At 36.8% G+C, this 26,805-nt stretch overlaps 1 long non-coding RNA gene across 1 annotated transcript; it reads left to right on the top strand.

The window, feature by feature from the left end:
* The first annotated feature begins 6,308 nt into the window (after positions 1-6,308).
* On the top strand, positions 6,309-24,479 carry LOC130470391 (uncharacterized). Its single transcript, XR_008930612.1, has 3 exons — positions 6,309-6,504; positions 6,879-6,955; positions 24,148-24,479. It is a non-coding gene; the product is annotated as an uncharacterized lncRNA (long non-coding RNA).
* Positions 24,480-26,805: the final 2,326 nt, after the last annotated feature.

The raw sequence follows: 26,805 nt of genomic DNA, 5'->3' as shown, positions 1-26,805 counted from the left end.
CTCCATTAAAGGACCAATAGCCCTGTATTGTGATAATAACGGAGCTATTGCACAGGCAAAGGAGCCTAGACACCACCAAAGAGTCAAGCATGTACTTCGTAGATTTCACCTTCTACGAGAGTTCGTTGAAAGAAAAGAAGTCGAGATAAGCAAGATTGGAACTGATGACAACATATCAGATCCATTGACTAAACCTCTGCCGCAGGCGAAGCACAACTCGCACACTGCAGCTATGGGAATCAAGCATATTGGAGAATGGCTTTGATGTCCTTATTTAATGTTTTAAAGTTTTAGAGTTTAATTCTTTGTAAAACATTACTGGTTAATCATTCACAATAAATGAATAGAATTCATTTTTCCATTTAATTTGTGGTTTATTAAATGATGAGTCCCTTCAATTTGACGATATATTCAAGATAGACTGTCAAGACCAGTCCTGTGACTAAGAAATGTCTATCAAGTGAACTTGAATGTCAAAGGTTGAAAATGGTCCCTGGTCGGAGTTTTCTATAAAATTGGACGCGTAGAAAACGTTAGACGACTAGAATGCAAGATGACTAGTAGTTCTGTTTCTTGAACTATGTGGACATGGCAATGTCATAATCATTTGCATAGATACTTACTTCGGGAAGACTAGTATCGGACAGACCTATGAAACTTTACTGTAAGAGATGAAAATCTGTCATAATTAAATTTCATTAAAATTATTAGACGCTAAATCCTCAATATCTGAGTGATTTGAGATTACTTGTTTGAGAACTGGTTGCTTTGACGTTGACCAACCGTCGCACCGTAAAAGGAGGCTATAAAGGCAACGCTCAGGTAATCACCTATCAAACGAAGTCTAATCTCAAGATCGCAAGATTGGGATTGTCCTCCCATAAATCGGGATGAGATGCTTAAAAGTTGTACAAGGCCACTCGGAGAGCTAGAAACTGTAAAATGCATGGCCGTGCTCGGATGAATCATAGGCTATGATTATCTGTTTATTTGATCAGTTGAACTCTGAAACCGAGAAACACCTCTAGACATAATAAGGATGACAACTCTTACCTTATGTTCAAGAGTAAGCATCGAGCGACAAAGGAATTAGGTAATGCACACTTGTCCCTAAGGACAAGTGGGAGACTGAAGGAAATAGTGCCCTTGGTCCAAGTATGCATTCAATGTTAAGTCTAATAAATGCGGTTCAGTAATAATTAACAAGTTAATAATTCAGTGAGATCAAGTGAGCTGAATGCCTAGCTAGAGGCCGCTTCAGTTCAAGTGGAATTAATGATATTAATCCACAGCTTACTTTTGACTGAACCCGTAGGGTCACACAAACAGTACGTAAACGGATCAAGTATTTAATGGCATTAAATACTCCATCTGTGGATATTCGGAATCGACGGATCTTGGTTTCAGTGGGAGCTGAGATCGTCACAAGCAAGGAATGAATACTCCGGAAACGATGATATTGCCGGAAACGGAAATATGGATCGTATCGGAAATATAAATATTATCCAAGTCGTAGATGTTGCCGGAAACGGAAACATGGTACGTATCGGAAAATATTAATGGAAATTGAAATATTGCCGGAATCGGAAATATTGCCGGAAACGGAAATATTGTCAGAATCGGAAATATTATCGGAATCGGAAAATAATTCCGGAAACGGAAATATTAAATATTTGTTCGAAATGGAAATTAATTCCGGAATCGGAAATATTAAATATTGTTCGTATCGGAAATAAATTCCGGAACCGGGAATTTAATCGGAAGCGCATCGTACGAATAAGCATCGGACGAGGCCTGCCGGACGAAGGCCCAGCACGAAGCCGGGCCATCGCCCAGCAAGCCAGCGCGCCAAAAACGCCCCAAGCCAAGGCAGCGCCCAGGCCCACCGCAAGGCAGGCCCAGCGCGCGCCAAGGCCACGGCAGCGTGTGGGCCTCGTGGCATGGGCTGCGAGCTCGCAGGCCGCGCGCGCATAGGAGCCCCTCGTGGGCTGCCGTGCGTGTGTGTGTTTGTGTTCATACACGAATCCTAAAACTATTAGGATTTGGTATATGATTAAATTCCTAATCCTAAAAGGATAAATTAATTAATTAGAGTTCTAATAGGATTCTAGTTTAATTAATTCGTATCCTAGTAGGATTCCAGTTCCCTTTCCATACCTCTATAAATAAGTGCCTAGGGTCATTATTTAGAGACACAATTGAAGTATTCTAAAGGTAAGATTTTGAAGAAAAATCAGCCACTCTCTTGCCCCTAACCAGCCGAAAATCTATACTACCTTAAGGGCGATTCTAGTTGGTCAAGCTTAAGGCGGATCCGGACGTGCTGTGGACTATCTACGGAGGGACGACATTTGGAGTCCTAAAGGCTTGTTCTTGTTCGGTTCGGGCGCAGCTAGGGAGGGCACGCTACAAAGTGTATGCTCCTAAATTATGCTAAATGATTATGTGTAAATAATATGTTTCCTGGCATTAAGGTTTTTCCGCATGATTTATGTTTTGTCATATGTATCATAACCTATCAAGAATTACGCAGCGGAAATTAATGTTAACTAACTTTCAAACCAACGTAAATAATAATTATTGAGGCCTCCTACAAGTTGGAACCATAACGGCCCAAAACCAAGGTATTAAAAATCCAGCAATTCAAAACATGATTAAAGTATTAAAAATAGTTTCAAAGCACAAAAGAATGCAACTCTCTCAACCATCCAAGGCTACATGATTTCGATCGTAATTTGATCTACCAACCTGCTAAATTAATCTACTCCCCAACAAGTGCAAATGATGGATCATCATAGGGTCATTAAGGCGAAGGCCATGACCGAAAGACACAAAGCACGTAGTCAGCAAAAGCTGAGTACTTACAAAGCTAGAGTGAAATAAAACTATAAACATGCATCACTCGCTAAAGTACTAATCAACATGCAAAAGCCATTTAACAATTAACAAACAAATCATGAATACAAGACTCGACTCTTGACTCGACTCTTGACTCACAATTTAATTAGAATAAGCTTCGAACGGGCCAAAAGAATATTCCATAAAGTAAGGGTGTTGGGAGCCCACCAAACACCATAATAAATAATATAATGAAAATCGGACAATACCGAGTGTCGGGCCATACCGACGGAATTCCAGCGTATAAATTAAATGAAACAACGTCTTGTATCATTAGTAGGAGATCAAGCTTTCCGGCAAGTCTCCCCCCATTGTTCATACTCAAGGTATATACGTTCCAAGAGTTTTGAAGCTTGTTCTGGTTGCACTTTACGTTTATTAATATTTTATTAAAGCGAACTCGAGACTCAAACAAACATACATTTAATAAACAACAACCAAAACAATCTCATTTTAATCCTTTAGGACTTGTGATCAATAAATCAAGACGTAGTGGAATTACTACCAAGTTCCTTCTCAAAAAAGGTGAGATTTGCACATCATGCCTGTTAACATGAGGGTTGTGCCCTTGCACGACAAATCCTAATTCATTTAATACAAAATATTCCCAACTGAACTCTACATGTGCGGTAGCTTATGTGAGCGAACCCTTCACATGTGGTAAAATAAATGGTACAACGTGGTACGAATAATTGGCTCAAAAGTATGCTAGACATCCCGTACAATAGCATAACATTAAATAATTCATCCCTTGCATGTGAAACAAACCATACATGCATAAATATTGAACAACATGATTGACAATGAAATCCATACTCATAATAATCCCAACATGCTTGTTCAACCAATAAATCAACTTAATTATTATCCATGTTTACTAAATTTCCAGAGACTATTTAAGATTCTAAAACCTTTGGTTTAATTAGAAATTAATCGTTATTCGTTAAATTAATAGTCTCAAATAGTCAACTCAAGTCCTAGTATAAAAATATTGACTTTTTAGCTTTAAAATCATTAAAATCAACACTTTAAAGCTTTATAATAAATCTGAAAATTTAAGTTGATTCCCATGATTTAAATCGTCATTAAATTATGTGAATCAATCGCCTAAACAATTGGAATTAAAGTCTTATCAATATGTCATTAATAAAACCATGTTTTGACCATTAAAATTGACACTTTAATTAATTACTAAATCTGAAAATAATAGTTCGTACAATTAAAATCAATCCCATCAATTCAAATACGAAAACATTAAAACACGATGTTCATAACCGTTGCCAGCCATTTAACTAATCCAAAACAATAATAATAATATAATTTAAAATACGGAATTGAAATAGAATAGGCAAGGAAGAAGAGAATTATACCAATCCGGCCTATAGCACGGTACAATCACGAATCGAATGTGATTGGGCGAAAAAGGATCAAAAATATACGGAGTATGATACACACAACACATGGTTGTGTGTGTGTGTGTGTGTGTGTTGCGTGCGGTGCAAGCACAAAGGCAGGAGCGGCAGCACGGCTCGGTAGCGAGCACGAGTGAGAGAGAGTGTGCGAGTATGTGTGTCTGTGTTGAGGGCAACAAGCAGCAACAACGAGTTATGGGCGTCGAGTGCTCGGGGCTGGGCACGACGCAAGGGAAGGCAGAGAAAAGGGGAAAGTGAAAAACTGCACCTGGAATTTTGAATGCTCATAACTTCTAATCTATAACTCGGAATCAATCGATTCTTGGAGAAAAGTTCAAGAAATTTTTGAGATATACAACTTTGAAGAAGAAACAATTTTCTGAAAACGAACAGAATTAGGTGAAAAACGGACAATCATAATTTCGACGAAAGAAAGAAGAATTTAGGGTTAGAGTTTTATTTTTAGGTTTAATGAATAATAGTGAGGGATTTTGAGGGTGAACACCTATATTTATAGGCTTAGGAAACTCCAAGATGGGCTAGGCTTTAGGATTCTCTTTCGGGCTTCATTAAACATAAGATGGGCTTGCTTAATTTGTTTGGACTTGAACTTGGAATTAAATTGGGCTAGATTAATTAAAAATCGTTTTACTTTTGAAACCCAATTAAATTCTCAACATGAAATAATAATTTCTTTTTGTAATTAATTAAAATAATAAATATTCTAATTAATTAAAAGTACATTTAAATAATATTTAACTGCGATTTAAATTCTAAAAATCATAAAAAAAAATTATAAATATAATAAAATACATTTATAAAATACAGAAAAATACGAGATATTACATTTCCTTTGAGAATTAGTGAATCAACTACCAACTTGGAGCTTTAGCGAGTCAACTACCATAATGCCTAAGAGAGTCAACTACCAACTTCGAGCTTTAGCTAGTCAACTACCATAAGTTGCTTAAGCGAAGATTTTGAACAAAGTCTCTTAAGAAAAGCTTTGGGAAGGGAGAAACGAAGAGAATACATATTCTTTAGGATGGATGGAAGCTGACCTAAATCCGTTTCCTAAGTATATAGTATCATTGTAGTTTTTAAAGTCTTTTGATTTCATTGCCTTTATTTCATTCTTACTACTTACTAGTGCCAAAATAATTCTTATAATTAGGAAAAACGAATTGAAGGGAGGAGTTCAAAGAGTAATCTAGTTGAAGAAATTGTAGGATGGAGCCTAGCTCTCTCGGAACCAAGACTCGGTTAGCAAAGTTGTACCCCTATCAGCCTATTCTCTAACGGCTATGCTTTTGGAATGATCACTTAGAGTTTCATTAATAGAACCGCCTTCTGTGAATGGATTCATCAATATCAAAGAGAAGGCGAGTGGTTCAAACAAGGAAACGCTTATGGTGGATATCTAGGCACCCAGAGACGAGGAATGGCGTATTAATATACACTTTTTTGCTGATATTATCTCCTGAAGGGTCTACAGTTATTATATGAAAGTGAAAAATGTCTTGCAGATGGATCCTCCCTCAACTGCTTCTTGGATTGTAATGAAAATATTTGAGGGAGAAACTTGGTAAGATGTTGGAAAATCAAAATCAGCGAGGATTGTGCTAGAGTAGATCTTCTAGAAGGCTAGAGGTACAATGGATAGTAATACCCTGTATTTTTTATTAAATTATTAATATATTTATTATATTTATAAAGTAATTTAAAGGAATTTTTAAATTAAACTTGCGTTAAAATATATATTTAAATGTACTTTATTTTAATTAATTAGAAATAATTATTTCTAATTTGGGTAGAAGAATATTTAAAAAAAATTAGGTGAGATATTTCCATTTTCGGAAGAGAAAAGAATTTAAAACGCAAGTTCAAAAATATAATTAGAAGCTATGTCTTTTAATATTAAATCAAGGAGATAATGGTATTTTCCTTCATTTAATAAAGCCTCTAAAAACCTATAAATAAGACACATTGCCCTCAAAATCCCCCACAATTCCTAAAACCTTATTTTATTTTCCCTCTCTTTCCTTCTCCCTCTCCTCGATCTCTTCCTTTGGCTCTCTCCCGCTCGTGCCCGGTGCCCGCGACAGCAGCAACAACAACATCTCGACCACCGACGCTAGCGCCTCGCCTTCCCAGTCATCCCGCCTCTCCGCACCCCGATCTTCACGGCATGCCGGTTCGTACTTCCCCTCCTCTCTCTTTTCTATTTCAATTTTAATTTGTTATTAGTTTTATATATGAAAAAAAATTAGTTTTGTTAATTATAATTAGAAATCATATTATTTAATTATTATGATTATGATTTTTAATTGTAATATTGAATATAAATATCATATTGTATTGAAATCATAAAACATTGATTTTTAGGATTTTAAAGTGGATTTTAATGTTGTTTTATGTTAGGTTTTCAAATTAAAGTATTGGGATTGATTAATTAGCATAAAAGGATTAAATTTCGGATTGTTTATGATGGTTTGAAAGTAAATAACGTTGCTGGAAACTTATAATTATTTAATGGCTGATTAATTTATGTTTATTGATTTATTGTAGGAGGAGATTTCTAATTGCTGGTTGAATTGCGATTGTGGCCCCTTGCATTACCTATTCAAGGTACGTACATGTCTAAGGTGAGTTATAATACATGTTATTGTACATGTTAAGTGTGGATTGGATTTATGATTCGTGGTTACTTGATTAATTGATTATGGTTGTTGAATTTAATAATTGCAAGCATAATTAGTCAAGTTATTTTATGTATGTACTATTAATTACATGCATGCTAACAAGTTAATATATGTTGTTCTTTTAATTACAATCATGCCAAGTATAGTAATCGTGTTTGTAATTTTAATTACAATCATGTTTTTAATTATAATTGTACTTCTAAGTACAAGAATATTAGTAATCATGTTGCATACTTTTAATTACTTTCATGTCAAGGAAAGACACGTGTCTTGTACTCTTAATTACAAGCATGTCAAGGAAGTTAGGAAAGGTTTAATTGTGCCTTTATGGCATATCTCTCATGTTACTCTAATCATGTTGAGCAAGAAGGATTAATTAATTAATAAAGTTAAAGTATTTTTTTGATCACAAATCTTTAAAGGATTTTAAAAATGAATTCTTTAATTGTTTAAGTGTTGGTTGTTTTATTTAATTGATTCGTTGAGTCAGCCTTTGAATAAATATTAATAACGTAAAGTTTAAGAGGATAAGTTTAAAAACTCTTAGAGTGAACATATGCGCGAGGTCATTAGGCATCCTCCTTTGGATGTTCGTTGTGGTACAGGACCCTGCCCCCTTTTAATTATTAATTATTGATGCGCTGGAACACCGTCACGGATACGTGACATAGATATCTCATTAATGGTTGGGTAACCCCCCTATGCTAGTTCGTAGTAGACACAAGTTAGAAACCCGATTCAAGCTTAATCCAGTATTCTAATTAAACTGGATGAGTAGAGTTATGAGTTAGTGTCAAGACTCAAGTCTTGTCATTTTGTTGATCCATTTATGTTGAATTGATTTTAAGGATGTGGCTTTTGCATGTGATCATATTTAATACATTGTTTGAGAGTGAAGCATGTTTAGTTTTAGGTTGTTTTTAGCTTGTATGTACTCAGCTTTGCTGATTACGTGTTTCATGTGGTTTTTGGTCATGGCCTATTACATAATGACCATACGACAATCCACAATTGCATTTGCTTTGTTGGTGAATAGATTTTTAAAGCATGCAGTATTAGTACGAGTAGCTTGTAGAAATAATGTCAGCATTTCGGGATTGAGAATGTTGAGAGAATTTTATTTGCATCGTTTATTAAACCTTTTTAATAATGTTTAGACAATGTTTTTCGTAGTTAATGGTTTTTTTTTAAGTTGAAATTTTATTAGGGACTTTAATGGTTCCGAATTGTATGGAGGTCAATAACTATTTAATTTGGTTTTGGAAGTTTAATAGTTTCATTGCGTTATTCTGATACTGCCTTAACGAAAAAAACTTACCCGAGGCTACTTGTTTCATACCCGAATAAAGGAGAATAGACACACACGTCACATTAATCATTTGATTGGCCAGGGGTGCATATATAGAGGACCAAAGGCACCAGGCCACTAGCCGCACTAGCTAGCTTATCTATAAATATTCGTGATTATTCGTGATTAATATTAATAAAAAGGTCTTGCATGTATAAGTTGATAGATAAACAACTAACATAATTTTTAACATGTTTTTTTAAACTTTTATCCAGTTTTCTTTAACTTTTATATTATTAAAAAAAATTGATAGATAAACATTTTAAAGGGTTAAATGATTAATTTTATATATAATTAGTGATTTTAAAGATATATTTTTTATCAAAATGAAAAAATTTATCACTAAAAAATAGACAACTTTTACATATATAAGTGTAACTTTTAAACATTTTACGTTAACTTTAACTTCAGTGTACAATATTTATCGTACACCCCATGTAAATAAGAATTTGTGAATATTAATAGCATTGTTGTCAAATGAAATGAAAGAAGCTAGGGACCAAAGTAGTTAAATATTTCCCTAATCACTGTCTTTTTCCCGCAATACGTGGGCTAATTGATAGATACTCATAATACAAGTAGTTTTAAATTTAACAAAAAGTTAATGCACAGACTTACTTTGTGAATTCTTGAATTTTGATGTGAATGGAATTGCCAAACACGCCAACGCCAACGCCACTTTGCACATTTTGTCAACAACAAACATAAAACTTTATACTCCCTCCATTCTAGACCTGTCAAACGGATCGGTCGGGTCGGGTTGTAAAAAATTATTTTTGGGTTCGGGTTAAATCGGGTCGGTCACTTTCGGATTCGGGTTTACAAATTCTTGTTCAAGACCCAGAATTTTCGGGTTCGGGTCAACCCAACGGGTTGAGAGATTTTAAAACGCGCATTATATTTTCATTAATTTAGGTGATAAATATACAAAATATGGGCACAAATTCACAAATTTTCCTACATAAGTTTATATTTAGTCAAATTCAACCATAAAATGGCGTATAATCCAAATTAAAATCATATTACACACAAAAATAGTAAAAACAACGTGTTTATTATGCTTATATTTTTCCATTATCTCATTTATTACTATAAATAGAATGATTTTCAATCGGTCGGGTCCAAAACGGGTTCGGTCGGGTTTGACCCATTACTTTTCGGGTTGTTCGGGTTCGGACAAAATCGGGTTACGGGTCACAAAATCTTGTTCAGGACCCAGTTTTTTCAGGTCGGTTTCGGGTCGGTTTTCGGGTCGGGTCGATTTTTGACAGGTCTACTCCATTCTTATTTATGTGTCCAGTTTCCATAAATAGAGTTCCCTTATAAATGTCCACTTTCCATTTTTAAACATACACTCTCTTCACTTGTCTATACACTTTTCCCACTTTTCCACATACTTTTCCCACTTTTCTATAAATCATTATTACTTTTTCTTACACATTCTACACTTTTCTCACTTTTCGATCCCCACATCCCTTTTTATTTGTACTTTAAACATTAAACAATTATCTAATTTTTCCTTTCCCTAAAAAAAGCACTCTCAATCATTACCTCTTACACACAATTCAGTTTTATTAAAAACCGCGTTAATGTCCAAAATGGACACATAAATAGGGACAGAGGGAGTATCTCCTAAGACTTTTTTATTCTAAACTAGTGTTTGGTGCCTGGGCGATGCCTCGTGTTACTACTTTGAATATCATATATGTGGTATGCATTATGTAAAAAGTTTGGTGTATATTATACGCTTGGATGTTCCTAGTTATATATATATATATATATATATATGCATAAAGATCATATCTAATATTCGGCTAAGATGGTAAGATATTAACTTTTCATTTGATAGATCCCATGTTCGAATCTTATTACGGTAGTTTTTTAAGTATGTTAAGTATGTGATATATATCCCTTGCTAATCAGATAACTTGGCACAGGGGCGGATCCAGGAATTTACAAATGGGGGTCCAAAATAAAATTATGATTTGCTTTATAATTTCTCGATTTGCTCATTTTAGGAAGTTAAAGTTGAAAGGCACGTAGTTAAAATATTTTAAACGCTATAATAAAATATGTGAAAGGTTTATGAACATTAGCTTTTGGGTTTCATAACAATAAAACTCAATATCTAATCAGAAATTCAGAATTATGAGGTTAACTTGGCGCAATTTCAAATAAAATGAAGAAAAACAATATGAGTATATACGACCAGTTTTCATACTTTGAAAGAGATTTTTTATTACAACTGTCGTTGAACAAATTGCACACAACGACACTAATAAAAAACACAGGAACACATATTATAGTATCTTCCATAAATAGAAAGCTTCCTAAAACAGACTGGACACGTACTTAGTCGCATTCGCATCCCGATACGGCTTAAGATGTGGTTGCATCGATAAAAATATAGAATATAATTGTCTGTGTTACAGCACACCTGTACGCGCCACAATGTTCTAGTGCTTGCCTACAGGCTCTAGGTTGTCTCAAACATTTTATAGGTCATTTGTTAACTAACAGCCCACTGTGAGGCGGTCGAAAAAGCACGAGGCTAATGCGTGACCTCGTCCCTCGTGGGTGTGATGATTCTTTTTATTCAATCAAGTGTAATTGGATTTCCTGTGAGTTTACACCCAATTGACTAGTAATATAGGAGTCACCATTCAGTTTTTAACGACAATGAGAAAAACTGACAAAACCCGGTTATCGTGACATAAAGGGAGTGCAATTATGTTTGACCACGACGGCCGTAGGTTCCCTTGTGATCCCTGGTGTGGGGATCTCTCAACATACACCCGCAAGGTAGAGATTGAGGGTTCGGGGGACTGTAACTACCGAGAGGAGTACTCGCTCATCGATAACTCCAGAGGCAGGATATCCTTACTAGCTCAACATAAATAATTGAAGGGACATGCGTTAGCTATTAAACTAATCTGAGTTGATTTTAGCAATATGCAACATATAATACTAGATCGATCGCGATTATCTGATTTAAATAGCATTAAGGGACCTAGCATGATAATCCAATTTCCCAAAAATATTATATTTGTTAGGCGTGGTAGAACAATCAGATTTAGTTAGTTTAACAGTTCATAAAAAGGGCGAGGAAAGCAATTAAATCATCGAAAAGGGACACATTACGACGCACCCTTGAGAGATGCGTCGCGGTTCTCAGAAAACTAACCACTTTGACTTTGCTATTTCTCCTTTTTATTTAACGAATCTCAAATTATGGGACAGGATACGTTCTGTTCGATTTATGGATCGATTTCAACAGAACGCGTGAAAAATTTCGCAGCGTGAGGCTTAGGCTAAGGGTTGGAGTCAATACTCAGAAATATGAATTGTGTGTTGTTGTGTCCCTTTCACGTCGAACTTAGGGGTCTATTTATAGGAAAAAGTGGCATAGAAAGATAGTTTTTCAGGAATTTGAATACGAAACGGATTAGGAAAAGAATCCGTCCCAGGTATTTTCGGCGCCCAGCTCTGGGCGTCAAAGATTTCGGCGCCCAGGGCTGGGCGTTGAAAATAGGGTCTGGCAGAATTCTTTGTCAGATTGGACTCTGGAGTACGGAGTTCATTAAGAGACTTAATCCGAGTTATTTGGTGCGTATCAATTTACGACGGAATGCGTCTGGGCCCTTTACGAACTCTAGGTTCGTTATGAGTTTAATTAATACGTTAACTCCTTTATCGAACTGCGATAGGAATAGAATTCCTTTTACAATTTCTATCTCTTTTAGGATTTATGTTGGAGTGCAACACCTAATTCTGACAGGTTTCTATCTTTTTATTCTTACTACTTTTAGCAACTACCCTTTACGACAGTTACAATTTTTAGCAGGTTTCCATAAATAGCAGGTTTCTATAAATAGCAGGTTTCGGGTGAAATGAAAAGGGGAATTGAGATTCGTTATTTTATAGGAGATGCGTTGTCAAGTGGAGATTTATGCTTTCATCATCGAACCTTCCCTTTCGGGAATGGGGACAAAAGTAGGTGTCTACAGTTAGCCCCCACTTTGACTGAGTCTTGGAGTAAGACGATGGTCAAAGTATTAGGCGGAGTGCGCCACACAAGTCATGGTGACCTGTTTTTGCGAGGGTCTCACGAGCCCCCGAGTGATAACATTTGACTTAAGGGTCATCACTTGAAGTGTCGACATATCCCTCACGTGTCATTGGGATTTGTCAACGGATAGTATAGAAACTCCCTCACTTTGTCATTGGAAGTATCTAAAGAAGCGTAGAGACTCCCTCACTTTGTCATTGGGAGTAGCTAAAGATGGTTTCGAAATCAAAGCTATAAAGTGTAATTGGGCCTGGCCAAGCCCAACCACGAGGTAAAAATGTTTTTAAAGATTCTCATTTTCAGGGTTAGCTAAACGAGAAAACCCCCTTGTTTTTATGGGACATAAAACGAAGGAAAATCCAGCACATCGTTCTTCTTTGGAAAAAACGGAAAACCAATCTTTGGAAAAAGGGAAAGCTACTCACATCGTTCTTTTTTGGAAAAACGGAAAACCAAAAGCTACTCACATCGTTCTTTTTTGGAAAAACGGAAAACCAAAAGCTACTCACATCGTTCTTTTTGGAAAAACGGAAAACCAAAAGCTACTCACATCGTTCTTTTTGGAAAAACGGAAAACCAAAAGCTACTCACATCGTTTTTGGGAAAAACGGAAAACCAAAAAAAGTTATCGCTGCAGCGACTAAGGACCTGCGCGGTTAGTGACGCAGACCCCGCCAGCTAAAGATGGCGAGCCTGTCCGCTAAGGGTGGACACCCCGTCCGATAGAAGTGGACAAATCTGTTTTGGAATTTGTTTGTGCTTTTTTTAAAATAAGGACCTACGCGGTTTGTGACGTAGACCCCGCCGGCTAAAGATGGCGAGCCTGTTTCATTTGTTTTTTGAAGATTCTATTTTTCGAAAACTGAGGACCTGCGCGGCTAGTGACGCAGACCCCGCCCGCTGAGGGTGGGCGAGCCCTGTCCGCTGAGGGTGGACGTCCCTGAATTCGTTTTTTCGATTTGGGAACTCGCGTGGTTCGTGACGCGATCTTGCCAACTGAAGATGGGCAAGTTCCTATTTTATTTTGTTCTTTGTCATTTCTTTTGAGAATTTCTTTTTATTCATTCTTGTAGGAGCGAATTCTTTCGAGGGATGCTCGGATTTAGTTGTAACCTGAATGTGGGTTGGCAACGTGCTTAGACGGACCATGGTTTTGAGCTAGTCCTTACGGCTCAATTTTGCCACTACCTGGGTCCTTGATTGGGGGACCATGTATAAGTATCAACGACGACCTTTGTCTTGAGGTCGTAAACCGGTTCTTTTTCTTTTGAGATTATCCAAACACGGGACTTTGTACAGCGTAGTCTGGGAATACTGTTTTAACTTTGCATACTTTTTTTTTAAAATATATATTTTCTTTCGAGCCCCCAAGCATTCGTGCTTGACGGTCATTTCTTGTCAAAGAGGTTCCTTGGGGATATGCATTTTGTAATGTCCTTGATCGTGTTTTGGGATCGTGCTCGTAAGTGCGAGCGATCTTTGTAGTGGTGTGCTATTCTTGACAAAGTCGTGAGGTGCGACTTTCAGTAAGGAAATCGGTAATTTTGAGTCGAATGGATGCGGCAGGGCCCAACAGAAGTTAGGGCCTTTTTTGAGCCTGGGTTCATTTTCGGCGCCCTGGCCTAGGCGTTGAAATAATTCACGCCCAGGTGGGGCGTTAAAAATGTTGTTTGGGCTGGTCTTTTGATGACACAGTTGGAAGTTCTATGTATTCTCTTCTCTTTTGTTTTTTCTTTATTTTTAGAACGTGATGATTTTCTTGAGAAGTCGTAGCCGATTGGTGGACTACGGTGCTTGTCGTTTTGGGGCGATTATTTTAAGGAACTGTTGCTCTTAAGGCGTACAATTATTGCGATAGTTGGGCGAGTCTATATGGCCCGAGGAACATACCTTGAGGCGTAAGACTTTGACCGCTCTTGTTGTTGTATATTTTTTTCCTTTTGAACGCGTTCGTGAATGTTCGATACTTAGAATGACGATATGTATGTGCGAACGAGCGTTCATAGAATGGTCGTTGTGAGCGGTTCCATTAATCAGTTTGCTTGAATCATTTTTTTGAGCAATGACTGATTTTGAATAGTTTTCTTAGAAGCTTGATAGGGTTCAGGCCCATTCATGAAGTGGGCTCAAACATCGTGCCCTTTCGATTGTCCAAACATTTGCTTCGAGATTTTTTTTATTTTTCTATAGTCGTTTCGTAGCTTGGAGCCCCCAAGTATGTATGTTGGGATGCTTCCTTTTGGCGTACGATTTTTGTAGGTTCTTTCGAGAAAGATGCCCTGGGGTTCCGCTCGTGTAGGTGCGAGCTATCCCTTCCGTGGTAGGTAACGTTTTGCTACTTTCAATCCTTAATGTAGAAGTCGTGTGGCTTGCATTTTGAATTTGGGCGATAAGTAGTCTTTGCCTCTTTTACACGTGCTCTTGGTCGTGCCTACATTAGTGCAATATGCCTTACTCTTTTTTTTAGACTTGTACCGTGGGATGTTTGAACTTATGGTGCACCGTAGGCTTGTGTGGCCTAACGGCGTGTCTTAGAACATTCCTCCAGGTATTGGGATATCATTATTATTTTTTGGAGTATCTCGTCATGCCTCGTTCAGGTGTTCGAACAAGTGTAGCACCTTCCGCGTGGGTTTGCACGGCTTATTACTTCGTTCGATGCGAGGATTCATAGGTGTTTTTTCTTATTTTTATATCTGGGCAAAACTTGGCTAGCAGAAAGATTCAGCGCCCAGGCTGGGGCGTTAAAGATATTGGCGCCCAGCTCTGGGCGTTGAAAATTATCTCTGGGTATATTTTGACAGTTCTTATCCTTGATTTTTTTTTCTTTCGCTTTTGCTTTGGAACGAGGTAGACTGTGTAACGGGCGCTTTATAGGGCGAGCGTTAGGTGCAGTAGTTTGATCGGAGTTTTGGTGACTCGCGATTTTCAGTTACCCTTTGTTAGTGGGGTGACTTTATATATTCTAAGTAGTGCTTAGAATTTGGGACGGGTTGTAGCCATTCTAAGGTTCGTTTTACATGATTAAAGCTTAGGATTGTTCCCCTATGATGTATGTATAGCATTAGCGTCGAGAATTTGCGATAAAATCGTCATTTCGAGCATTTTTAGAGTCTTTTTCTCAAGTCTCCAACTGTAGCTACGGGATTGACTTGGTGCTATAATGCCTTGCATACGTTTTTGTGTATTCATGGTTACATGGATCATGAATAGTTTGAACCAGACTCGTTTGGTGCGAGGTACGTTCGAGTAGTGATCTGCTACTTCTCTTGTAAATGTCGTATTATGCGACATTGCCATGGTCAAGGTAGTCACATGTTGAAGTATGCCTTGACCAAAAGCTAGGTGCCTTTCTTTACCCATAATCATATTTAGAAATCTTTTTGACTCACTTGCAATATCGAGATAAACACATACTTAGCTTTAAACCAACGACACTTTATTATGTTCGAAAAAGTCTTTGGAATTTATATGAAACTTATTAAAAAAAATCCGAGTCCTACTGTGTACAATCCGAGGTGTCCTAGGCAAGTTGACTTATAGAAGGGTTCGTACAGGATCACATGAGTGAATCAAAAATCTGTTACGTTTTTTGGAATCCTGTCTAAGGATTTGCTGGAAGCCAAGGTGCAGGCGTCAAGGTATACTTGTGCCCGTTTGGCATATACTTTAGGCTTTTAGGGCCATCTTTTCCAAAATTGCGGGAATATAAACCGTTTTCAAATTGACTTAGATTTACTTGGTGTATGTCTGTATAAAAGGTCGAGGTATACTTAGTTCCTTCCCTATCTCTTTCATTTCAATTTTTAGCCCCCAGTTGCTGTTTTGTCTTCCCATTAATAATGTTTTCAGATTTCGATTTTAGATGCCCGTGTCATATGTCTGAGTAGGGTGAGCCTTGGTTAAGTGCCAAGTCCTATTGACAATGCCTGTTTTTTTTTCAAAGGGGATTCGCAAGCATTTGAATTACCATGAACGGGTACCCTGAGTTCGAAGGAACGATGGGGCAATGCCGTAGAACAATTCTCTTTATTGCAAGCTTACTGCCTTTACTACTTGTCGGCGACTATGACTGTGTCTAGGGGTGAAAGAAGGTCTTTAAGCGAACGACTATGTCTAGTGGTGAAAGAAGGTCTTTAAGTGAGTTAGTTCGCTTTAGGGAGGGTCAAGTCGAGTACTTTAGGGGTCATGGACGCTTGCGCTACCCCCCATTCAATTGAGGCAAAGCGATCTTTTGAGTCTTGGCTAAGTGCCTAGAAGTGTGAGTGCTCCTTCTGGCAATGGTACGTGCCCTTATTATTTTTTGATGTGTGCTCATTTTGGCATCTTGATGACTTGGATTCTTCTTCGTGCTTTCAATTTTTCTTTCGACTTGGATTGCAAGTAATTAAATTTCAATAAGGGACTTCTATTTTTATTCTTGTTTTTCTATAGGCTTTAATATTGGTTGGACCGAATCATGGATTGCCTACGTATCCGCCTTAAATAGATTTAATTTGGAATCAGGTCTTGCGTAGTTCTTAGCCAGAAAATGGTTTCTTAGAATGCCGATTTTAAATAAGTACGTTATGAGGTGGAAACATATTATTTGAAACGGTAGAATAAGTGAAGTTTATTATTATTTTAATTTGCTGCCTTGCCGTAAAAAATTTGTTTTATATTTTATAATAATTTTTTTTTGAGTACATGTATTTTTGGTGGTACGTATATCTGAATACGTGTTGTACCCGCCCCCCCCAAGTGTTCGTTATTGTTCCGTGTATGTGCGGATAAAATGACGAGCACTTCTGGACAAATTTTGGCAAGCAGAGAGATTCAGCGCCCAGGCTGGGGCGCTAAAGATTTCGGCGCCCAGCTCTGGTCGCTGGAAATGATATCTGGGCAGATTTTTTGGTTTTGTGCCAAATATTTGTGAATCTTTTTTGTGCCCTAAATGTTCTTTTTCTTTTTAAACGAATTTTCAAAGGCGCTTTGCAAAGTTTTATTATTTTTTGTAATTTTCATTTGTTTTCCTTTTTATTCGTGACTCAAGACGGTTTGAAAGATGGGTTGAATGAGATAGGATAATTTGTATAGGTAAGCACGAGGATTATATCTGCTAGGACTCACAATTTGCAGCCTCAAGCTAGTGTCATGAGTTTACATCAATCAAGGCCAATGAGTAGCATAGGGACGGTTCAAGGGTATATCAACAGGACGTATCCAAATAAGTTATATGGTCATTATGCTAATGGTGGTGTAAGAGCAGGTTTGGACTTTGGAAATGATGGGCATGACGCACGTGTCAATGGTCGTGCGTGGTTTGCGGTTGATAACAAGTTCAAAAACAAGAGTTGAGGTAATGGTTTCTTGGGTTATGGCAATGAGAACATGGATGGGTTAAATGAGCTGAACAGGGACCCCAGAGCGAAGGCGTCTAAGAGCATAAGGATTGAAAAGGGTAGACATCGTAGAATTTTATGATTTGGATTGGTTGACTCAATTCTTTTCCTTCGTTTTCTTGGGTAAATTTCGCACTTTGGGAGGTACGGGCTAAGTATTTCATGGCTCGCTCTTTTCGCTCTCCCTTTTCTCTTTCTATTTTTTCTTTCTTTGCACTTTGGGAGGTACGGGCTAAGTATTTCATGGCTCGCTTTTTTTTCGGTCTCCCTTTTCTCTTTCTCTTTTTTTTCTTTTTCGCTCGGGATTTCCCCCCCCCCCCCCCCCCCCCTTTTTTATATAGGCTAAAAGGTAGATGGTTGTGGTCTTTGAGTCACGAGGTGAGACTGAATGAGCCTCGTTTGATAGGCCTATAGTGGACCTTTTAATTTTTGTTGGCCTAGGGTGGACCTTTAAATTGTCTTACTTTGCAAGTGTATTTAGTCGTTTCTTAAAATGTGCAAATAGCGTAGATTCAAAATGTTATTTTTACCCTATTGAAATTTAACGAAGGAATTACATCGAAGATAATCTTTTTGCTTCTTTTCAGATTCCGGTTTCCGGGATTTAACTGGAAGTTGTGATTTAGACTTGAACTTTCATTAATCTTTCTGATTATAACCCGTGTATGAATACAAGGGGGTGGCCTAGACTCAAAATAATGACGTGGCGTAAGCCTATAATACTTGACCAAGCGACTCTCAGACTTAGGCTAATTGGACCATAACTTTCGTTGGTTGACACTTTAGATTTTAACCCCTGGGTGTTCATTTGTCATGCGCCATTTTGCTTAATGTTGGCAAGGTAGTTAGTTGGGGAGATCGAATTTTTATTTTTGCAAGACTAGAATCATTAGTGCGGCTTCTCTCTTAGTGTGTATTGCTTTACCCCAATGGTAGCCTTACGGTATGCTGATTTGGGTATTTTCATGGTTGGTCATGTTGCATTCATGGAAAATCTTTTAGTCCGTACTTAGTAGTATTTCAAGGAGCGAGTGAATCGAGAGGACTATGATAGTCGTGACCCAATGTGATTATAAGCCTTGAGGCCATTAATTTTTTTCTTTGCCAATGGTATTGACACCTTAGGTTCACTTTGGGGGTTGTGCGACTATGGAGGAACGATTTTCAGAATGTGACTGTTTCCATTTTGCAAATACTATAATATGTTATTTTTATTGGTGAGAGAGAGCATGGAGGCCGTAGACTCTTAGCAAGGGATGATAATTACATATGGGTGCTTATTGATTTAAATGTTAGAAAGGGAGACTCAATATGGTTGAACCTTTTAACTTGCAGAACGACACCAAGCATTAGGACCGATTCTATGGATAAGACAACTAAGACTTATGATTTAGATTGTACTTTGGCATAGCCTAGTATAGACTCGGATTTACTTACTTTTTCATTTGAACATTATTTTCCCTTGAAGACTCTATTCGAACATTATTTTTTGAATACTTTGCCCATGTGACATTCAAGGTCATTTAATTAGCATGCTCGGTTTTGGTGCCGAACATTGTCGTCATAGGAGGCCTAACAACGACACAAAGAGTTATTTTATTTTTTACAAGTCGCTTTTAGAATCGAGTGCCTTTTCATACGCCCTCGCAGCAATTTTTTTCGAAAAGTTTTTTTTTGCTACGTATATATTTTTTTATGCGCGGGCACCGAGGCTGCTGCGCCTGACCAGATGGCCAAGCAGCAACTTCGGCGCCCACAGTCGGGCGTGAGAAATTCTGGCGCCCAGCCAGGGGCGTTGAAAATGCGTCCCTGGCTGGTTCTCGTTTTCTGTTTGCGTCTACTTTTGTTTATGCGACTTCGATTTTGCGTGCTTGCCTAATAACGTCCTTTACGCGTCGTGCAGCGTTTGTGGGATTCGTTACAGGCCGTCCCGAGCGTCACTTATTTTTGTGGCGATCGTTCGGGTTTGCGGAACACGTATTCGGTATAACTCTTTGGCAAATTGGTTTATGAATGTTTGGGCAATTTTTTTTAGGTCGTTGGTTTGCTAACATTGTTTGTCACACAATCACATATTTCGCTACACATTACTAACATTACATCATGAAGCAATAATAATATGCCATGTAGTTTATGATAGGCTTCTATGGGTAGTTTTTGCGCCTGGCTTGGTACCGCTTCTATCGTAGATCCAAAACATGCCCCGATCGAGGTAGTGTCTTCAGCAGACGAATTTCGCTCAAGAGGCCAACCCGCAAGTGCAAGCCAAGGGGGCATGCAGGCGAGAGGGACCTAATGAGCGAGCGATTGGGTTTGGGACGGGTGTACTACTAGCGAAAGTGCCGAGTGGACAACATTCGAAGCGTATGCACCCCCCGGTTGGCGATGGGTATCGTTAGTCCCAACTCCCGAGATGAAACACCAAGGGAGCCAAGATTCGTTATGCGGTTCTGCCCGTTCACATTAATATGCTGATTTTCAGGTCGTCCCAACTTGATTGGGAAATAAACGCGGGGTAGGATCGTTTCACCCTTCGGCTATTTTGATTACCTACAAGCACGAGTATTTCCTTCACTATCCCCTGTGGAGTCGCCACTGTAAGGGGGTCGAAAAAGCACGAGGCTAATGCGTGACCTCGTCCCTCGTGGGTGTGACGATTCTTTTTATTCAATCAAGTGTAATTGGATTTCCTGTGAGTTTACACCCAATTGACTAGTAATATAGGAGTCGTCATTCAGTTTTTAACGACAATGAGAAAAACTGACAAAACCCGGTTATCGTGACATAAAGGGAGTGCAATTATGTTTGACCACGACGGACGTAGGTTCCCTTGTGATGCCTGGTGTGGGGATCTCTCAACATACACCCGCAAGGTAGAGATTGAGGGTTCGGGGGACTTTAACTACCGAGAGGATTACTCGCTCGTCGATAACTCCAGAGGCAGGATATCCTTACTAGCTCAACATAAATAATTGAAGGGACATGCGTTAGCTATTAAACTAATCTGAGTTGATTTTAGCAATGTGCAACATATAATACTAGATCGATCGCGATTATCTGATTTAAATAGCATTAAGGGACCTAGCATGATAATCCAATTTCCCAAAAATATTATATTTGTTAGGCGTGGTAGAACAATCAGATTTAGTTAGTTTAACAGTTCATAAAAAGGGCGAGGAAAGCAATTAAATCATCGAAAAGGGACACATTACGACGCACCCTTGAGAGGTGCGTCGCAGTTCTCAGAAAACTAACCACTTTGATTTTGCTATTTCTCCTTTTTATTTAACGAATCTCAAATTATGGGACAGGATACGTTCTGTTCGATTTATGGATCGATTGCGACAGAACGCGTGAACAATTTCGCAGCGTGAGGCTTAGGCTAAGGGTTGGAGTCAATACTCAGAATATGAATTGTGTGTTGTTGTGTCCCTTTCACGTCGAACTTAGGGGTCTATTTATAGGAAAAAGTGGCGTAGAAAGATAGTTTTTCAGGAATTTGAATACGAAACAGATTAGGAAAAGAATCCGTCCCAGGTATTTTCGGCGCCCAGCTCTGGGCGTCAAAGATTTCGACGCCCAGGGCTGGGCGTTGAAAATAGGGTCTGGCAGAATTCTTTGTCAGATTGGACTCTGGAGTATGGAGTTCATTAAGAGACTTAATCCGAGTTTATTGGTGCGTATCAATTTACGACGGAATGCGTCTGGGCCCTTTACGAACTCTAGGTTCGTTATGAGTTTAATTAATACGTTAACTCCTTTATCGAACTGCGATAGGAATAGAATTCCTTTTACAATTTCTATCTCTTTTAGGATTTATGTTGGAGTTCAACACCTAATTCTGACAGGTTTCTATCTTTTTATTCTTACTACTTTTAGCAACTACCCTTTACGGCAGTTACTATTTTTAGCAGGTTTCCATAAATAGCAGGTTTCTATAAATAGCAGGTTTCGGGTGAAATGAAAAGGGGAATTGAGATTCGTTATTTTATAGGAGATGCGTTGTCAAGTGGAGATTTATGCTTTCATCATCGAACCTTCCCTTTCGGGAATGGGGACAAAAGTAGGTGTCTACACCCACTAGCCATAATTTATTTTTTGTACAAAGCCTATACTTAATCTTAAATATCAAAATAACTTTTATCACATTCTCATTATCGTAATATTTTTATACGAAGCACGGAATATCATATTATTGAAGTCTTAAGAGCATGTTGATTGAAATTTTTTACTAATAAATCGTAATCAACTATGCCCAAAGTCATATGATCTAGATGCATGATTAAGTTTCCTTACTATATATCTGTTTGCAATAACAAAATATTTTTTAAATATTAATGTAAATGATTGCAACATCACTTTAAAATTTCGTGCAAAATAAAATTTATATGTAAATGGTGAATCACACTTGATGATGGGGCGAGTTTGAATTTTATGTTGGTCTGATAACAAAGTTAAATGTAGATGATTGACTAATATTGACTATGAAAAAGTGAGTTTGAATTGATCGAATTTGTGAACACTCACTCAATCCTAATTATGTATGTCACTTTTAAATATATTTTTAATTCAATATTATAGCTAATACAACCAATTTTGATAATTCGTAATAAACTTATGCACCGTCAATATATTTAAAATTTAGTTGAAAGAAAAGTTGGATTATTTATCGAATATAGGGATGTCAGATTGTTTGTGCATCCACCCCAAGTGGGCGGCGATAGAGGAAAGTTTATTGGGTGATGGGGTTAAAAATGTATTTGTTGCGGGTGAAGGAGCGATGATGGATTTAGATTGGATCCGCCATAGTCGTTAATCCTTCACCTGATTGATTATGAATATATAAAATAACTATTAACTTACATACTATAATGTTTTGTTTATTTACACCATAACTTTAATCAGGCAAACGAATTTTTAGAGGCTCTATAATAGAGTTTTAAATTTTAAACCTCTCTTACTCTTAACCAAAAAAAATCGAGTCTAGGGGTGGTGTGGATACACGGGAAGGGAGGTGATGAAGAGGGGATGAATTTTGGGAGGGGTGGGTATCATTATTCCTATCGTGGATTGAGGGGATGAGGATGAGAATGTAGGCGGGTGCAGGTGTGCAGGCCATGTCCCGCCTCAAAGTAATCTCTAACTTAATAAAGTAAATGGTCTAGATAGGTGTTAAGTGACCGGGTCATGAGGTTGACGTGGCGCATGTGCGAGCATTACGTGGGTATTACTATCGAAGTGAAGGTTGAGTGAAATACCTTTATGTTTGACACAAGTGGTGAATGAGAATGGAAATAATTTTATCTATGTACCCTTATTTATTTGAATTTAATAAGTAAGACACCGAATGAGTAATAAACTAATAACAAAATTATCAATCATTAATTATTTTTTATTTGAGAATATCTATAAACTCTATTTTGATGATAATTGTCTATTAGATTTCATATAAGTTTGTATCTAGATCATAAATCGTGCATCGCACGGATATTATACTAGTTGGTATATCTAAAAGTCGGAATGTTAAGCTAGTCAATTACTATAACCTCCTATTCGTATATCATTTGAGGATCGTGAATGAAGTTATGAGACTGATCTTAAATGATTTCTCAGAGTACGCATGATGAGAAGAGGCTTGTTGAAGAAGAAAATTTTGTACTCCGTAAAAAGAAAATTGGGGGTCAGTGATAGGTACACGAGGTTCTCCAATATTCTTCTAACAATTAATTCATAACTTTGGAGTATTCTCAGTCACAGAAGCTTTTCGGTAAGACCGCCTTACAGGCGCGTGTAGGAAAGACGGATGGGATAACCACGCGCGCGTAGACACACGCGCGGTATAAATTGGTTCTTTTCTACGGGGTTCTCACTTTCCGCTTCTCTCTTCTTAACATCTTTCTCTCTCCTCCCAAAATCTCTGGATCTCTCTCTCTCTCCTCCAAAACTCAGACACCTCACCACCTCTTCGTCGCCGTCCCTCCAAAACCCTAGCTTCCTCACCGTTGTCGTCACCTCCTCGTCGCCGTCCCTCCAAAACCCTAGCCTCCTCACCGTCGTCGCCGCCTCCTCGCCGTCACCTCCTCATCGGCGTCCCCTCAGAAACCCTAGCCACCTTCATTCTCTCTTCTCCTTCTTCAATATCCTCGATCTCTCCTTTTCGCCGCCATTGGAAGATTCGCGACCATGGATTCCGACTGCCTCTAGCTAGCCTCATCGTCTCCACCGGTTTTTAGGTTTTTGATTTTTCGGTCTTTTTTCTTGTAGTTTTGTTGAATTTGCGATTTAAGTTTTTGATTTGTTTGGTTGACATTTTCGATGTTTGATTTCGTGACAAGAGATTGCGGTGACGGTGGTGGAGAGGCGACTGGTTCTGCTCGGAAGAGGGTGGTGGAGAAGGCTTCGAGAGATGTTATGGAGGAAGATGAGTGCGGGAGAGGAGAAACATAGCAAAAGAAGTTGAAGGAAATGTCACTGCAGGCTGATGAATTCGAGTTTAGGGGGCATTCTTCAATGAGTTATTCATGGGTTTAGTAAAAGATTGTATGGTTTTAGTTATAATTTTCTTACATTTAGTTATGAAATGGTTATATTTAGTTATGAAATGGTTTTAGTAAAAAAAATTGGTTCTATGCTATTTCTTGTGACTTTTTGTTAATGCTTTTGGCACATTTTCGGATCTATTGGTGTTAGAAATAATTCTTAATTATTTGGTCATGAAACACAACTATTGGTGTTTAATCATTGCAAATCTCTAAAATCAAATGCTTAATTAATTAGTTTCAGTTCTTAACTAATTAGTTTAAATACTTAACTAATTAAATTTCAAGCTTAACTAATCCGTTTCATTGATTTAACTAATCCGTTTCATTGATTTAACTAACTCGTTTCATTGCTATAACTATCTCGTTTCATTGCTTACCTAATTGGTTAACATTACTTTAACTAACATTTCATTGCTTAATTATTGGTTCAATAGCTTAACTAATTGAATTTCAGGCTTAACTAATTGATTACATTGCTTAACTAATTTGTTCCATTGTAACTAAATCGTTCTATTGCATAACTAATTCGTTCAATTGCTTAACTAATTGGTTTCAATGCTTAACTAATCCATTTCATTGCTTACATAATTCGTTACATTTCTTTAACTAAATCGTTTCAGTGTTTTAACTAAATTGTTTCATTGCCTAACTAATTGGTTACATTACTTAACTAATAGAATTTCAGGTTTAACTAATTGGTTCAATAACTTAACTAATTGAATTTCATGCTTAACAAATACTTTCTTTATACCTGCAAACTTATTGGTTCAAATGCAAACTAATTAGTTCCGGTGGTTAACTAGTTGGTTTCAATGCTTAACTAATTGAATTTTAAGTTTAACTAATTGGTTTCATTGCTTAACTAATTGAATGTCATGCTTAACTAATTGGTTGCATAGCTTAACTAATTGAATTTCAAATTCAACTAAATGGTTTTATTGCTTAACTAATTGAATGCCAGGCTTAACTAGTTGGTTTCATTGCTTAACTAATTGGTTCCATTCTTTAAGTAATTGGTTCAATTCCTTAACTAATTGGTTCCATTGATTAACTAATTGGTTGCATTGTTTAACTAATTAGTATCATTACTTAACTAATTGGTTGCATTGCTTAACTAATTAGTTCCAATGATTAACTAATTGGTCACGGTGCTTAACTAATTTGTTCCAATGATTAACTAATTGGTCATAGTGTTTAACTAATTGATTTCGTTGCTTAACTAATTAGTTCCAGTGCTTAACTAATTAGTTCCAGTACTTAACTAATTGGTACTATTGCTTAACTAATTGAATTTCAAATTAACTAAAACAAAATTATTTTAATTACAACAAAAATTTTCATAACTAAAACGAAACTATTCTTAACTATAACAATTGTAACTTAAATAAAACAAAATTATTCTTAACTAAAACGAAACTATTCTTAACTAAACTCATAAAATCACAACTATTTTTTTAAAATCATAAATAAACCTCAAAAATTTATTGTTAACTAAAAAAAAATTAATCTTAACTAAAACGACTTTATTCATAACTAAAACAAAAAATAGTTTCAACTAATACAAATTTAACTTTAACTACAATGAATTTCTTCTTAACTAAAACGTAAATATTCTTAAATAAAACATAATTATTCTTAACTAAAGAAAAAACGACTTTATTGCAAAAGAATATAACAGAATGATAAAATTTATAACTAAATACTCCGTATTACAAAAGTATTGTTAACTAAAACCAATTTAATCATTTCTAAAATACGTAAGATAAATCAATAACAATGTTGTTAGCGTGATTCAAAATCTTCAAGTTGACATACCGAATTCAACAACTGAAAACTACTAATGTGATTCAAAATCTTCAAGTTGACATACCGAATTTTAATCAACTCGAACCGAATCCTTAAATGTATTGCTTAACTAATTAGTTTCATTACTTAACTAATTGGCTTCATTGCATAACTAATTGAATTCCAGGCTTAACTAATTGATTTCGTTGCTTAACTAATTGGTTACAAAACATAATTAATTGGTTACATTGCTTAACTAATTGATTTCGTTGCTTAATTAATTGAAATTCGTTGTCTGAAACTCAAAATTACGTAAATAAAACTTTAAAAATCTTAACTAAAACTCCTGAAATCATAACTAAAACTCAAAAAATCTTAACTAATACTTATAAAGTGTTAACTAAAACTCATAAAATCTTAACTTAAACTCATAAAGTCTAAACTACAACTCAACTCGTAACTAAAACCAATAAAATCTTAACTAAAACCCTATATTGAAACTCAAAAGTACGTAACTAAACCTAAAAAATCTTCACTAAAACCTAAAAAATCTTAACTAAAACGTAAAAAATCGTAACTAAAACATAGAAAATCTTAACTAAAGCTCTGAAATTCTTTTCATGAAATTCGAAAATACGTAACTAAAATTAAAAAAATCTTAACTAAAA

This window comes from Spinacia oleracea, chromosome 3 (genome assembly GCF_020520425.1).
Source record: "Spinacia oleracea cultivar Varoflay chromosome 3, BTI_SOV_V1, whole genome shotgun sequence".
In the NCBI taxonomy this organism is placed as follows: Eukaryota; Viridiplantae; Streptophyta; class Magnoliopsida; order Caryophyllales; family Amaranthaceae; genus Spinacia; species Spinacia oleracea.
Note: the sequence above shows the minus strand (reverse complement) of the source record. Positions and strands in the feature narration are given on the sequence as shown.